Genomic DNA, 16,432 nt, shown 5'->3' on the forward strand with positions numbered 1-16,432 from the left:
TGATGCGTTTCATCACTTCCTGACTTTGTCAAAGGGGGTCGATAAATAAATAAATATGTTTTTAATTTTTATGAATCATTTTAGTAAGATGTAGTAAGATGTTGGGCACAAATAAAAATATATATATACAGTATATATATATATATATACGGTATATATATATATATATATATATATATATATATATATATATATATATTCCAACAAACAATGGAAAAAGCAAGGTATCCAAAATAAACAAAATACTTACAAAATAAATATACGGTAATTTTATTCTCAAACTGGTATTTAGTTCAACGCCATGCAATGATAGTATAGTTATGTAAGCTAATAATGCAATGCAAGCAGAGTCAGTATCTGCTATCAGCCTTTTGCAGTCCCTGTATAGCAAAGCTGGAGTGTAGGAGAGAAAAACAGTACAAGGAGCCAATCAGCTCATGTGAAAAGGAACATACTAATAGGGGGAAAAAAGCAGAATGACACAGAGATGAGCTCATGACTGTGCTGTTTCTCCTTTCACAATCCAGGTGGTTCCAAGTCAGCCTGGGCTTAGAGGAAATTTGTTAAATTATACTGGAGATCAAACTGAGGACATCTAGTGGCAAAAAAAAGAAATACTGTAGGGAAGAGTTCTGGATAGAAGGTAAATAGTGCAAAAAAAGCTGTTTCTTTTAACTATATCTTTTATTGAGCTATTTATTGGTATCTTGATTTTTTTTTTTTTTGGAAGGAGAAAAAAAAAAAAAAAAATAAAACAGTTTTTGCAACTGTTGAAGTATCCTTAACAGTGTTATTATTTACCAAACCGCTGTCACTGTCACTTTTGCTTGACAGCTTGGTGTGCATGTAAATGTGGAAAACTATTTATGAGATAAAAAGAAATGATTCGTGTACTAAATACATTACCAAAAACATACAAGTATCAAAATATTTAATGGACATTTAGGATTTCTATTATAAATCCAATTAAAGAAAAAAGTAGTATCAAAACAAAACAAAGATAGCATTTTTATTATTTTTGTTAGATAGCAAGTACATTTTAGTCTTGAATATAGCCAAGTAAAGCATTTAAAAATACTGTTAAAAAAAGAAAAAAACATAGAAAAACTAAAATTCCAGCAAATTCCTCTAGCACTGCTTCTGTTATGGGTATGCCACATTTGATAATGGTAAGTGAGAATATAAAAAAAACGCATAAGAAAAAAGATGATCTGTTGGCTTGATTAAGGGATGTAGGAGTAGCAATTCAATGTCTCATTGCTTCCTTTAATCAAGCATAGGATGAGACTTCAGAATGCTGGCTAGAGATACAGCGTTTGAAAGAACAGTGTGGAAGGAGCAACACCATTGCTCTTGCTTTTAAAATCCCTGAAAAAGTAATAACAGTGGATTAGGAAGGCATTGGGTAAAGTAAATATGTCTCATAGAAATACAAGCATTACCTATGGCTGCCAGTTCTGTGCAAGTGACATGGGGAAGTAGAGTAAACGGTAAGAAAAAGGAATAATTTCAATTCTCCTACCAGGATAGGTGATGTTCCTGCTGATGTTCTTTACAGAAGGTACATATTGATCTTCATCAAATGAAACAGCCAAAAAGTAATACAACATCCCTAGGTGTGTTTATATAACATTTTATTTATTGACTATCTTGTTCAATGCAGTACTGAAGGATTTAGGACAGTATATGGCTTTGGCCCATTCTGTAGTTGTCAGTTGCAGACATGGGAAAGGAAAGTCAATCAAAACATTTTCTGATTACCTGTCTACTTTGAATTCCGTTAATGACTACTACTAGATATGGATCACCGTCTCCATAGATTTTCAACCGAAAGTTTGCAAAACATAAACTTTTGGCCAAAGGTTTCCAGGTTTGTTGCCAGAGACTAGGAAAAGCCTATTCAGCAGTGCATAGCCTTTGCCCTGGTTACCTTAGTCACAAGAGTCATACATTTGAATGAATGGGCAACACAGCCTCTCTATGACAGGGTGGGCTCACAGCAGCCATATTGTAAGCATGTGCTGTTAGGAAGAGATAACATTCTGGAGTTGATTTACTAAAACTGTGCAAAATCTGGTACAGCTCTGCATAGAAACCAATCAGCTTCCAGGTTTTTTTTTTTTTTTGTCAAAGCCTAAATGGACAAGTTAAAAATGGATTGGCTACCATGCAAACGCCAGATTTTGCACTCTCCAGCTAGTAAATCAACCCCTCTGTGTAGAATGAGATGCTGTTTATTTTTATTTTATTTATTTAACTGTTTATTTATTTGTCATTGTTATTTGTCCCCATGGCACTGCCCTGTTTCCCTAACTTTTGCTTGACAATAGCTTGCTTTTTAGCCCTACAAATGGCCATATTCTAATAACAACCTCTTTGGATTCGAATTGGGGGTATGTGTTGCCCGATATTTAATTTAATTCTATTACTTTCCATTCACTTAATGGGATGGTCTCTTTTATCTTTTACTTTTATGGTATGCACGATTTGCGATGACACTATTTCACCACTAACGTACGGGTTATGCCCACCTATCTATGTTTATTATGGTGTGCTCCCACATTTCATTCCACTTGTGCACTGCATGGCTTGTACCTGTCTGGGTATGGGACTCTATAGATGTATCAATGGGACATTGATAATATACAGTTTGTAATACTTTATTTAATGTATATATTTTTTTGTCCTTAAATTTATTTTTGTATTGTACAGCATGTACTTAAAGAGCTCCTGAAGAAGCGTTCATTGGGAAACATGTAGAGCTTGAAGCGTGTTTACCTTTGATGCTCACCCACAAACCGCATGGCCCATCATTGGGGAATATATTTTCTATTCCCTCAGGGTGGGATCTGTGCGGTTTTGTTGGGCGTTGATATGCTGTCATTTTTATTGCACCCACCTATCAGTGGATATAATGTACAGTATACTGTAATATGCAATGTTTCCCACAATATTTTTAATAAATTATAATAAATTATGGAATTGTTTTACCTGTGCTTTTAAGTCCATTTGTTTTATAGTGTATACATATATCAATAAGTTTTGGGATGTGGCACATTCAACTTGGTATGTACTAGTAATCTATCTATGTAAAAAAGTCACGCTAAGTGAAAGTTGAACTGATGAAAGTCCAAAAAAATGTTCAAAATAAATGTCCAATTGTTCTTAGTGTAAATGATGAATAAAGGCCTTTGATTTCATATGCTCTGGTAAGAACAGGGGCGTAGCGTGGGGGGTGCGGGGAGGGGGGGCAATGGCACCGGGCGCAACATTCCGGGGGGCGCACCGCCCCAGTGTCACTTTCACAAGTTTTACAATTTCCATTGCATGTGTCCCCAGCCGCCGCCATCTTCAGGCTCAGCGATGGCTGGTCGGCGCCCTGTGACTGGACGAACATCATCATGTGCTGCAGCTGGGCTGGCCAATGGTGCAGTGTGGGTGGCGCATGCGCAAACGGTCCCTTTTGGAACCCCCGCCTCGCCGTCTGAGTCGCTGTCTTCTCCATGTGGATGCGGCGCAGAAGATGGATCAAGACAGCAAGACACCGGTAAGTCATTTGCGGGGGGGGGGTTTAGGAGTGGACACGGTCTGGGGAGGAGGCACAGTGTAGTGTAGTGGACAGTTAGTGTAGTGGACAGTTAGTGTAGTGGACAGTTAGTGTAATGGACAGTTAGTGTAGTGGACAATTAGTGTAATGGACAGTTAGTGTAATGGACAGTTAGTGTAGTGGACAGTTAGTGTAGTGGACAGATAGTGTAATGGACAGTTAGTGTAATGGACAGTTAGTGTAGTGGACAGTTAGTGTAGTGAACAGTTAGTGTAATGGACAGTTAGTGTAGTGGACAGTTAGTGTAGTGGACAGTGTAGTGTAGTGGACAGTTAGTGTAATGGACAGTTAGTGTAGTGGACAGATAGTGTAATGGACAGTTAGTGTAATGGACAGTTAGTGTAGTGGACAGTTAGTGTAGTGGACAGTTAGTGTAATGGACAGTTAGTGTAGTGGACATTTAGTGTAATGGACAGTTAGTGTAGTGGACAGTTAGTGTAGTGGACAGTTAGTGTAATGGACAGTTAGTGTAGTGGACAGTTAGTGTAGTGGACAGCTAGTGTAGTGGACAGTTAGTGTAGTGGTCAGTTAGTGTAATGGACAGTCTAGTGTAATGGGCAGCATAGTGTAATGGACAGTTAGTGTAGTGGACAGTTAGTGTAATGGACAGCTAGTGTAGTGGACAGTTAGTGTAGTGGACAGTTAGTGTAATGGACAGTCTAGTGTAATGGGCAGCATAGTGTAGTGGGCAGCGTAGTGTTAGTGGTCAGCGTAGTGTAGTGGGTAGTGTCGTGTAATGATCACTGTATTGTAATGGGCAGTGTAGCGTAGTGTTCAGCGTAGTGTAGTGTAGTGGTCAGCGTAGTGTAATGGGCAGTTAGTGTAATGGACAGTTAGTGTAGTAGACAGTTAGTGTAATGGACAGTTAGTGTAGTGGACAGTTAGTGTAATGGACAGTCTAGTGTAATGGACAGTCTAGTGTAATGGGCAGCATAGTGTTAGTGGGCAGCTTAGTGTTAGTGGTCAGCGTAGTGTAGTGGGTAGTGTCATGTAATGGTCACTGTATTGTAATGGGCAGTGTAGCGTAGTGTTCAGCGTAGTGTAGTGTAGTGGTCAGCGTAGTGTAGTGGGCAGTGTAGTGTAGTGGTCAGCTTAGGGTAGTGGGCAGTGTAGTGTAGTGGTCAGCGTAGAGTTAGTGGTCAGCGTAGTGTAGTGTAGTGGTCACTGTATTGTAATGGGCAGTGTAGCGTAGTGTTCAGCGTAGGGTAGTGTAGTGGTCAGCTTAGGGTAGTGGGCAGTGTAGTGTAATGGTCAGCATAGTGTAGTGGTCAGTGTAGTGGACAGTATAGTGTTAGTGGTTAGGTTAGTGTAGTGTAGTGTAGTGTAGTATAGGGGGGTAGTGTAGTGGTCAGTGTAGTGTTAGTGGTCAGTGTAGTGTGTAGTGGTTAGTGTAGTGGTTAGTGTAGTGTTAGTGGTCAGTGTAGTGTAGGGGGTAGTGTAGTGGTCAGTGTAGTGTAGTGGTCAGTGTAGTGTGTAGTGGTCAGTGTAGTGTAGTGGTCAGTGTAGTGTGTAGTGGTCAGTGTAGTGTCAGTGTAGTGTAAGGGGTAGTGTAGTGGTCAGTGTAGTGTAGTGGTCAGTGTAGTGTGTAGTGGTCAGTGTAGTGTCAGTGTAGTGTAGGGGGTAGTGTAGTGGTCAGTGTAGTGTGTAGTGGTCAGTGTAGTGTCAGTGTAGTGTAGGGGGTAGTGTAGTGGTCAGTGTAGTGTAGTGGTCAGTGTAGTGTGTAGTGGTCAGTGTAGTGTCAGTGTAGTGTAGGGGGTAGTGTAGTGGTCAGTTTAGTGGTCAGTGTAGTGTAGTGGTCAGTGTAGTGTTAGTGGTCAGTGCAGTGTTATTGGGCATTGTAGTGTAGTGGACAGTGTAGGAATCAGGTAGGTCAGTGTAAGGGTCAGTGTCGTGGACAGGTAGGCCAGTGTAGAGGTCAGTATAGGAATCAGGTAGGTTAGTGTAGAGGTCGGTGTAGGAATCAGGCTGGTCAGTACTTATGTAGGAAGGTACTCAGGGAGTGCTAAATGTCCGCAGGTTAGGGGGCGCAAATGACATGCCTTGCCCCGGGCGCTGACAACCCACGCTACGCCACTGGGTAAGCATAATACCTAGAGGGAATCTGGAGTGACATCAATTTCTTCACTTTATTCATCATTTACACTAAGAACAATTGGACATTTATTTTGAACATTTTTTTGGACTTTCATCAGTTCAACTTTCACTTAGCGCGACTTTTTTACATATATAATATTGAGAGTGTGGTCACACTTGAGGTTGCAGCTTTTTCCTTATTTATCACCTATAGCGCGGTTATAATCTATTCTGTATTATATGTACTAGTGATCGACCGATTATTGGCAAAGCTGATATATCGACGTCCCCCCTCCCGCCGCCTTCTGTGGCTCGCCCGGGTCTCCTGTACCACACGGGGGACCCAGGCATCCTACCTTCACCGCCGCCGTCTGACCGGGTCTCCATCTGCACCACCGCCGTCTGACCGGGTCTCCATTTCTTTGAATTCGGTGCCGCGACATCACTTCCGGGTACTGGCGGCGCCAAATTCAAAAAACGTACAGCATTCAAAACAGCCAAACTTGGCGTTTTGAATGCTTTAAAGTGCAGAGGAGGGGTTTGGGGTCTTTTAGACCCCCAGATGCCTCCACCACAGTACCTGTAGACATTAAAAAAAATAAATCCTTTTTTTTTATAGGCCGATACCGATATCCGTATCCGTATCGGTATCGGTGGTAAAAAAAATTATATTGGTCGATCAATAGTATGTACACTCGTGGTACCAACCCACGGTAGTGTATATTTCTAATTAAATTCTCAGTTTTCCTAACTAGACTTCTGAATATTAAAAACAAACAAAAAAAAAAAAACACTATTATGCCGAATAGTAAGAAAGGTAACAAGAGTTTGGCTTTTTATTGATAACATGAGCATGTTTCAGACCTTATCTTAAAAAAGTTGACCTTGCCTAATACTAATAACTAACCTAACTGTAGGTATTTAATACAGCTAAACTCAAGGAAAGCTAAGTGTATGTTAAAATACATATGGACATTACATAAGCAAAAGGTATACAATAAAATGCAGAGAGTAATGTGGGTAGACAGTGCACCATGGTCTTTGACCTTCATTTCAGCAGCATCCCAGCTTGGTTTTACATAGATACCTACTGTGCCGAATGGGCAATGAATGATCAAAAGTACATTAATCAGCTATCACTCTGTTTATTCTGCTTTTAGTTCCTGCTAGCATGTTCCCTGTCTGCACTGCAGCAGAGCCTGATTGGCTCGAAGTGGTGCGACTCCCCTCTTTTAAATTCTATTAAAACAATTTCAGTTTACTTGCATTGTCTTTTTTTAAATATTACTTTAAATATTTTTTTTGCATATAAACCTAACTGGTGTTCTTTTATATCTGTCTTGAGTGTAGCTTTAACACTGATTTCATCCATAATATGTCTAACCCACATAACTGATTTTAAAAGAACCAACAAACATACACAAGCTAAGGTTTCTAAAGCAGGCTTTGTACTTTCTCTATACAATGGTGATCTAAAATGGGAGTACAAGAAAGGATTTTTGTTTCTAATTGACACATAATTACCATGAAGGGGAGGCTCCTTTCAGTGGAGTCAGTTGTACTTAGAACACTAAATGGTTTTTATTTGTGTAGTAACAGAGTGCATAGCTTTAGAAAATAGATTAAATGGTGCCATTATTGCACATTAATAGCAAATGCATGCTGTTACCCTTATGTTGCAAATGCATAATAAATGCCCTTTCACTGTGTTCTTTCTTGCCAAATGCATATGCCATTGATGGTGGAAAGAAAAATAACAAAATGTTAGCTCTGTGAAATATTATGGCATTAGCGTAAAGTGCTATATAAGACTGATTATCAACCAGAGGGTATGTCTGATGAGTTCAAAAAGTATTTCTGCTGGTTTCAATAGATACCTATGCTTCCTATAGTAAGTTAATCATATCAGAATATCCATATGAGAATATAGAATATAGCAGAACATTTATACACATTTAGGATGTACTGGTAATATGTACCCACATCAACGGCTACTTTTTCTTGTAACAGGTAAATTATAGGGTACTTAAAGTGCACCTGTGCCGAGACTATGGACATTGAAATATTTATTTCTCCCTAACAAGTAAAAAACAGCTTTAACCACTTAAGGACTGGAAGGTTTTACCCCCTTAATGACCAGGCCATTTTTGAAATTTTGACACTGCGTGAGTTTAACTGCGAACCACTGGGATTTTTATTTTTTGTAATGTAAACAAAAAAAGACCAAAAAGTTTGAGAAAATACAAAATTTTCTGCTTTTTCTTATAAAAAAACATCCAATAAAGGGCATGGTCTGGACATGGCAAAACTAGAGTTTGACCAGATTCATAGAGCCTTGGGTCGCCGCTCTGCTGATCCCGATGAACCGAGGGACGTTCTCTGCAGACTGCATTGATACAGCCACAAAGAAGCAATTATCAGCAAAGCCTGGGAAACTGGTTCCATAGACTTTGATGGGGCATCCATCAAGCTTCTCCCAGATATCTCAAGGGCGACTCTGCAACACCGAGCCCTCCTTCATCCTGTTTTAGATTTAGCCCACCAACTTGACATCACCTACAGATGGGGCTTCTCCTTATCCACCACCTTCCATAAAGACCAACTATCCTTTACCCGTCACACACGGGAAACCTCACTGCACTTCCTGCCTTTATGGAGTCAGCCCCTGTAGATGTCCCAAACTGGCTGTAGATCCTTCCACGATCGACCGGTCACCAGTCCTCACAAGCTGCATGGAGAAACCTCCCCCCTAGATCACAGAGGATCCAACAATGATCCCGAGCACTGACCCCGGAAGGCCTTCGTGAATCGTAAGTGCACATGTACCTACAGTAACTTTACTTAACTCCCATGTCATGCTTTATTGAACATTTTTACCCCCTCTTCTGGTGAATATGCTGCATATTGCTACTTACCCATCACGGGCAAACCATACCCATCCCCCTACTAGGGTGTCTCTGCATAATCTCTTCCTAAAAGGGGATAGTTCTGGAACATTACTTCCAAGGGCTTTGTTCCTAAAAGTTTTGTTATTTTTTATCTCAGGAGGGTGAGTGGTCAGCCTGCCATCCTCTGATACTGGAGCCGTCTATTTAAATGCTCATTTTCCCTTTCGGATCCCCTCCATGCTATATCCATTGCCTGCACGCTTGGTTATACCGATATTCACCAGGCTAAAGGACTAAGTGCCTTCATTTTTTTTAATGCTTGTCTGCTCCTTCCATCTCTCTCTTACCTGGACATGCCTGGATTTAGACACACACTAACTGCCTCACTCTGAGACCTCCTACATAATACATTTACACTCTCTGTGTTGGGGAACACACTGTATCCATCAGCTGAAAGGACTAAATAAATGCCTTAATGTTTTTTCTTCAATGCTCAACTCAACTTCCCCCCTCCCCATCTGTTTTTTTTTTTTTTCTCTCAGATGGGGACATGTTGTTATTTCACCTACCACTTATTGCTTTCCTGCATATTGTTCCTGAATACTGCTTGAAATGTGCCATCTTTCACTCCCTGAAGCAAAGAACTAAGTGCCTTAATGTTTATACTATACTGACATTTTCTTTTGTTATATCCTGCATGTGCTTGGTGAACATCTAACCTAGCGCACTCACTGCACTACATCTATACACTCTACAGCGGGATGATGGTGACGATGGACATGCCAGATATGAGTAGCCTAAACTAACCTGCCTGACTTGGTAACCAGTTGCGGGCCACAATGAACAGAGCGGGCAGATAACAGGTCTGTATTCACTCAGCATATGCAGAGCAGACATGGACACAGCCCGGTCTACTCTATGCGCCCTCCGATTCGATCCACCTAGACAGAAATTGATCGGATTTGAGATAGGCGGGTGTAAACAGACACAAGTCAGTTTACATCTGTCACTCCATAGAGTTGAATAGAGGGTCCGAATGGGTCCACCTGAAAAACAGACAGACGGGACCAATGGGACTTATCATTTAAAAAGGGCCTAAAGCTGCTTTCACACAGATGCACTGCAATTTACCTGCACCTCAATCTTCACTTCTTCCTCAGGATTACTGCAGGTATCACTGGCTGCTGCTGTCTCCCAGGTGGGTATGGCTGGTGGCTGCTGTTGACTGTCCCCTAGTACTGGTAATGCTGGCTGGTACTGCTGGTGGGTACTTTTGGCTGGTACTGCTGCTGGATACTGCTGGTGGGTACTGCTGGCTATTACAGCTGGCAGGTACAGTTGGTGGGGGTATTTCTGGCTGGTACTGATGGCTGGTACTGCTGGCTGGTGCTGCTGGTGGGTACTGCTGGCAGATACTGCTGGTGGGTACTGCTGGTGGCTACTGTGGGTGGGGGAAACTGCTGGCTGGTACTGCTGGTGGGTACTGCTGGCTGGTACTGCTCGCAGGTACTGTTGGTGGGTACTGATAGCTTGTATTGCTGGTGGGTATTGTTGGTGGGTACTGCTGGTGGGTACTGTTGGTGGGTACTGCTGGTGGGTACTGCTGGCGGGTACTGCTGGTGTGTACTGCTGGCTGTTACTGCTGGCTGTTACTGCTGGCTGTTACTGCCGGTGGGAATTGCTGGCAGGTACAGTTGTTTTTACTGCTGGAGGGTACTGTTGATGGGTACTGCTGGCTGGTACTGCTGGTGGGTACTGCTTGTGGGTACTGCTGGCTGGTACTCCTAGTGGGTACTGCTGGCTGGTACTGCTGGCTTATATTGCTGGCGGGTACTGCTGGTGGGTACTGCTGGCTGGTACTGCTGGTGGGTGCTGCTGGTGGCTACTGCTGGCTGGTACTATGTAACGCTCCTGCGTTTCATGTATGGTGTGGATTTTCAGCTGCAGAAATATTCCACTTCAGTAGTCATGTAAGAGAGATGCTGAGATACCATTCCCAACCTCAATGACTCATCATGTGTGGAAGGTCTTAATTCAGCTAGTAAATACACACACTCAACAAGCTGGTTCCTAGAGTGACTTTATGTATGTAGTAACACAGTGATGAAGATTTAAGAGACAGGTTGAGTGGAGGTGGTAGGTGACAGACACTTGAAGGTAAGACAGTAGCAGATGGATGCAGGTAGGTTTAGCAATCATGTATGGTAGCAGATGACAGAGTAGCAGGTGGACATACAAGAGTGATCAACCCAGTGCAGGAATAAGTAGCAGTAGTCTTAAGAGCTAGCAATCTAGATATGCAGATGTGATAAATAGTCTTTACTATGCAGAGCTAGATAGTGTAAGCTTAGTATACGTTTATAGAGGGTTCCCCTGCGGGGTACTTAGCACTAATAGCAATACAGACAAAGGTTGGTTCAGGAGGAGCGGATGATCCGGAAGCGGGATGCAGGGATCAGCACAGCGAGGTTCCGTCAGCGAGGTATGCTTGCAAGCACGAAAGCTTCAAGCCAAGTTAGCATCCAGGTAAGGGTGTTTGAACGAACACATGTGAGTGAGAACCGGCGATTTAAATAGCCATCTAGTCCGGCGCTGAATGATGACAGCTTCAGTCTTAAAGGTGTATGCGCACCTTTCCAAAAGAGAATGGTGGGGCGCATACACTTGTGAAAAAGAGTAATTTAGGGTACCAAAGGTACCGGAACATTACATACTACTGGCTTGTATTGCTGATGGGTACTGCAGGCTGGTACCGCTGGTGGTTACTGCTGACTGGTGCTGCTGGCTTGCATTAGTGGCTGGTACTGCTGACTGGTACTGCTGGCTTGTATTTTGGTGGTTATTGCTGGTGGGTACTGCTGACTGGTACTGCTGGCTGGTTCCTGACCATCAGTGTGATAGGAGCCACGCTGGAGAAAGCATGCGTCTGCAGGCGAGAGCAGAGCCGCTGCTTCCTGTATTGCTACTGTGCCCTGTCACAGGCGGAGTACATTTGGTATCACTCCACCAGTGACAGGAACCGGCACTCTACAGGAAGCATCGGCTCTGCTTCCTCTCGTGCCGGTTCAGTTCCTTCACACTGATGTTCGGGGATGGCGGGTCGGGAACCTGCATTCTGGGCATACCGACCAGCCATCCTAGTGCAGAAGGTGGCACCGGTAGTCTGTTGAGGGGGGCTTGATGACGTGGCTGCTAACGGGAACGGTGTTCCTGCTGTAGTAAAAGTAAAGAAACACAGTTCCCATGTGTTCCTGCATGACTCAAGCCCTGCCTAAACCTGCAGGCATCATCCCGGTATGACCACTCAAAGTCCAGCAATGTAGCAGTAAGTTGCTGGTCCTTGTTGGGAATATATTGTAAGGTTCTTTTTTTTTTCATGCAGCCTGTGGGCTGAACGAAAAAAGAGAACCTAACAGATTCCTCCATTCACATCCATCGATGTGGATGAAGAAATCTCTGCCAGAAAGTGTGTGGTATGCCCACCATTAGACCTCCCAGCATCCACCCACTTCTAATAATTGGCATACATGCAATGTTTTTTTTTTTTTTTCGGGCTGAATGAAAAAAAAAAAAAAGACTTTTTTTACATCGATAAATGTGGATGAGGGGGGGGGGGGGGAAAGATCAATGAGAAGAGTGTGCTTTACAGTAGTACCAGTGGCAGTCAGTTCTGGTGAACTGGTGAAGCTGCTGCCATGTACCAAGACAAGTCTGCGCACATCCCACCATGTGCGGGAGCCCGCGATCATCCTGAGTCCTAGTGCTGTAGAGCCAGACTTGCTGATTTCTGCCGTGACGCTGCTGAGTCTATCTAAAGGATGTTACTGCATCGTAGAGGTACTGCTGCCAGAATACTGCAGAGGTACACATGGAATCGTTTCATCTTAAAGTGGGCCCCCATCCATCACCAAAGGAGACCTGTTGCTACACATAGTGTGCTGTTGGTGAGTCGAATATTAATCTCTTCTGTCACACTGACTGACTCTGTAGTGAAATCCATTGTGAGACAAACCACACTATCACTCTTAAAGGCACCACCAACTATCCTTTGATGTTCTGCAACAATCCTGCTGTTTAGAATTTTAACCTCGAACATCTAAGATACATCTAATAATATACTGCTGATAATTAATCCCTTGCTGGACACTTTGCTACTCAGTGCCCTTGGGAAATCAGCGTTCTACAACCATTTTGTTATTTACAGAAAACATTTTCTTTATTTCTTAAAGTGGTAGTATACCGATTTTTGTGACTTTTACCTACAGGTAAGCCTATAATAAGGCTTACCTGTAGGTACAATTAATATCTCCTAAACCTGCACGGTTTAGGAGATATTTGCACTGCATGCAGCCGCTGACGCTAGCGGCGCATGCGCTCTGAAGGTCTGGCGGACCTTCAGAGTTCCTTGCCGGGAAGTTAAAACCCCGCGCACATGCGACGTCATCGCGGCTCCGGCCACTCACAGCGCCGGAGCCGCCGAACCCGGCAGAGACGCCGAGGAACATGTCCGCTCCCACAGCGGTGTCTGGGGGTCCATGTCGGGGCTTCGTTTTAAGGTAAGTATTTCATAATGAGCTAGTATGCGATGCATACTAGCTCATTATGCCTTTGTCTTGCAGGTTTTTTTTTTTTTTTAGAGTATATTACCGCTGTAAACTTCTTCAAGAGCTGAGCCGAAGATTTACTTTAAAGGCTGCATTAGAGCGATTGTTACCCTGTTTAGTCAAGAGTTTATAGTTATTTTACTGTCATTGCATTGTAGCCTAGGCCCTAGCCTCCTCACTGTAAGTGACTCTAGGCAACTTAGTCATTGTTCTGTTGACACCAAATTCACTGTCGCCTTATGTTGTTCATTTCCAGTGGGGAAAGCTACAGTTTATGCAGTTTTATCAAAACCTAAGGAGGCACTCCTACTGCATTGATTGGTATTTGAAACTGTATATGCTAAAATGTGTACTGCATTGTGAATTCCTATTTTCTTTGACTACTCATATTCCTAATATAACTTATCATACTCCAAGGTCTCCAGTCTTACTTCAGGGTGACCCCCGAGGCATTTACCAAACCTTGTCAATTTGTGTCTATTGACGAGTATACCCAAGGTGTCAGCGGCACAGAGGTCTTTGTAGAGGTCAAGGTAAGAACAGAGGACCCAATTCAACCAGCGGCTCCTGCGGGGGTAGCTACATAATGAATTCTCAAAGATCTGAAAAGATCACAACAAATATCCTGAAGTCTATTTTAATTAGTTGCTAAAAGCTTAGAAACACCTGCTGCTGAGATATAATATAGTGAGGATTTTTTTTAATGAAAAGGGTGAACTTATCTTATTTGATACCCTTAGAGGACATTGGGGAACAGGGCCTTGTTAAAAATTACAGGGACCCATACAGCCTACCTTTTATTGCTAAAAATACCCTAAAATAATTATTAGTGGACACAAACACAACATAACTTACAAAATTCCCGCTAAATCTAAAAGATAAAATGAATTAATAATAAAAGTTCTGTGTTTGAAAGAGGTATTGGGGCTCATTCACATGGGTGCTGTGACCTGTACACTGTGAATCAGTGTTTTTCTTTGTGGTTAGAGCTGTGTGAAGGCAGGTCCCTAAGTTTTTTTTATTTTTATACAGTTTTTATTTTTTTTCACAATGTTGTATTATTTCTTGTTTATTTTTTAACAACCTTGTTGGTGGTTTTGGGGGGGGGGGGGGTCACTTTGGTGAAATGCCATGGGGGCTAAACAGATATCTGATATCTCACTTTTGAGCCAGAGAAATGGACTGAGGATAAACAGAGAGTGCACTGTTCAGAGGCTCCTGCTCATTCACAAGCTGAAGCATAGTAAACACAGCTTACTATGCTTTGGTTATGAATGAACGCTGTGTTTGATTGGTACCAAATCACTCATTGTGTGCCTTCAGGAAAGAAAGGGGCTGGTAAATATGACATATTTACTGGCCCCTTCTCCCGCTCTCCATCCTCAAACATCCTCCCGTGTGCCTGCAGCTGGCAACGGGAGGGAAGCCAGTAGCGCTGCAGGTGGGGGGCACATATGGGGGTCCCAGGCAGCAGGGGGAAGAGGATGGTGTACAAGAGAGGGATTGGCACCCTCTGATTCTGGAACCAAACTTTTGTATGGATCTCTCTGCAGCATGTTTTTCTATTAGATTATGGATTACATAGGAACTATTAGGGAGAAGTCCTTCAACAGTCAGGCTATATGAAGTCTTATTTTGGGAAATCTCCAAACTAAGGGTTTCAGAGAATTTTTTTTTTATATTTCAGTAATATTTATTGTGATAGAGATGTCTAACTAACAAAAAGGTAATGGATAACTAAAAGCAATTTTTTTTTTTTTTTTTTTTTTTAGTTTGGGATAAAGTAGAGAAGGATTAACACATGCTAAGTACATGCTAACACAAGTAAGTAGCACATGCTACACCTTTTAGATAAACAGTTAACCCTTTGATTGCCCCTAATTGTTAACCCTTCCCTGCCAGTATAATTTTGTACAGAATTATCACTGATCATTGTATTAGTGTCAGTGTCACTTAGTCAGTTAGTGACCCTCTCAGCCAGTGTATATTAGTGCCACACTAACACATTTCTACTATAAGTCGCTGATCACCGCCATTACAGTACAGCATTTATAGCTGTGTAAATTCCAGTATACTGTATATATCATAGTTTGTAGACAATATAACGTTCACACAAACCAATTAATATACACTTGTGTGACAGGTGTTTTCACTGTGTTGGGGACACTGTTTCTGGGACACTAGCTGGGTGATCAGTGTGTAAAAAGCAGTAAAACGCTGTAAGCTCACTGATCCCCAGCTGGCAGCACAGATCCGCTCTCCTTCTCCTCACTGACAGGCTCTGTGTGAGGAGAAGCAGAGCCAATCGCCATTACAATGGCTGTGTTTACATTACATGATGGCTGATTGGACACAGCCATCATGTGATCAGGAGGGCCAATCAAAGAGCTCCCCTGCCAAGCGGTGTTATGCGGGGTCTGGGGGACACAGGCACACCTGGATCGCACAGCTGCGTATGGGGCACGTGGCCGCGTGACCACCCTCCTTCTGAAGGATGTTCAGGAATGTCCACTCAGAAGGAGGAAGCACCCACCCCTCTGTATATGTTCAGTGGCCGGGTGGGAGGAGGTTAAAGTAGCACAGTGCTGAAGAGCAAAAAATTTTCTGGTTATGGAGGGGATGTTGTGGAAATTTTATTAGGACTAGTGTGGACATTTTTCAGGATGTGTCTTATTTAGCTTGTCATTATGGTTCCTGTTATCGGTTTGCTTGCAATACGCTCATTAGAACGTGTACAGGTGAACCGTCATTGAGGAAAGACTACTGGCAGTGAAAATCTTCCTTTAGATGTGTAACCTTCCTTTAGATGTGTAGGCACGTTCGCTCTACATAGACATCTCCACCGGCGAACACTCCATGCGCTATGCGCGGATCTGTTTGCCCGTAGAGATCTATGTGTATTGTGGTGCGGAGTTAAAGGATCAAGCAGCAAGAATATGACCACCAGTGGGGGCCCCTGTATAATGTGCAGATTTTTTTGCTCAACGGGGATATATGTTTGCTCTGTGAAGTCAATATCATTTTGATATCTATCTGCCTTTATGAAAGGATACACGCCAATGTCTTTCTACTGTGCCTGATCACCATAGTGGAAACAGCATGGCTCTTATCCTGCAGATAGCCTTACATCTATGGGAACAGTAGTATAATCGTATTAGACATTGTTCTCTGAGCCTTGTTCAGTGTTATTCATGCCAGTAGTAGTGGCGGGAGTGCATGCATGAGTTTGATCACTGCAGCGTTCATGGTTAACACACGTT

Source organism: Pelophylax lessonae (assembly GCF_965119305.1).
Source record: "Pelophylax lessonae genome assembly, chromosome: 1".
Classification (NCBI taxonomy): domain Eukaryota; kingdom Metazoa; phylum Chordata; class Amphibia; order Anura; family Ranidae; genus Pelophylax; species Pelophylax lessonae.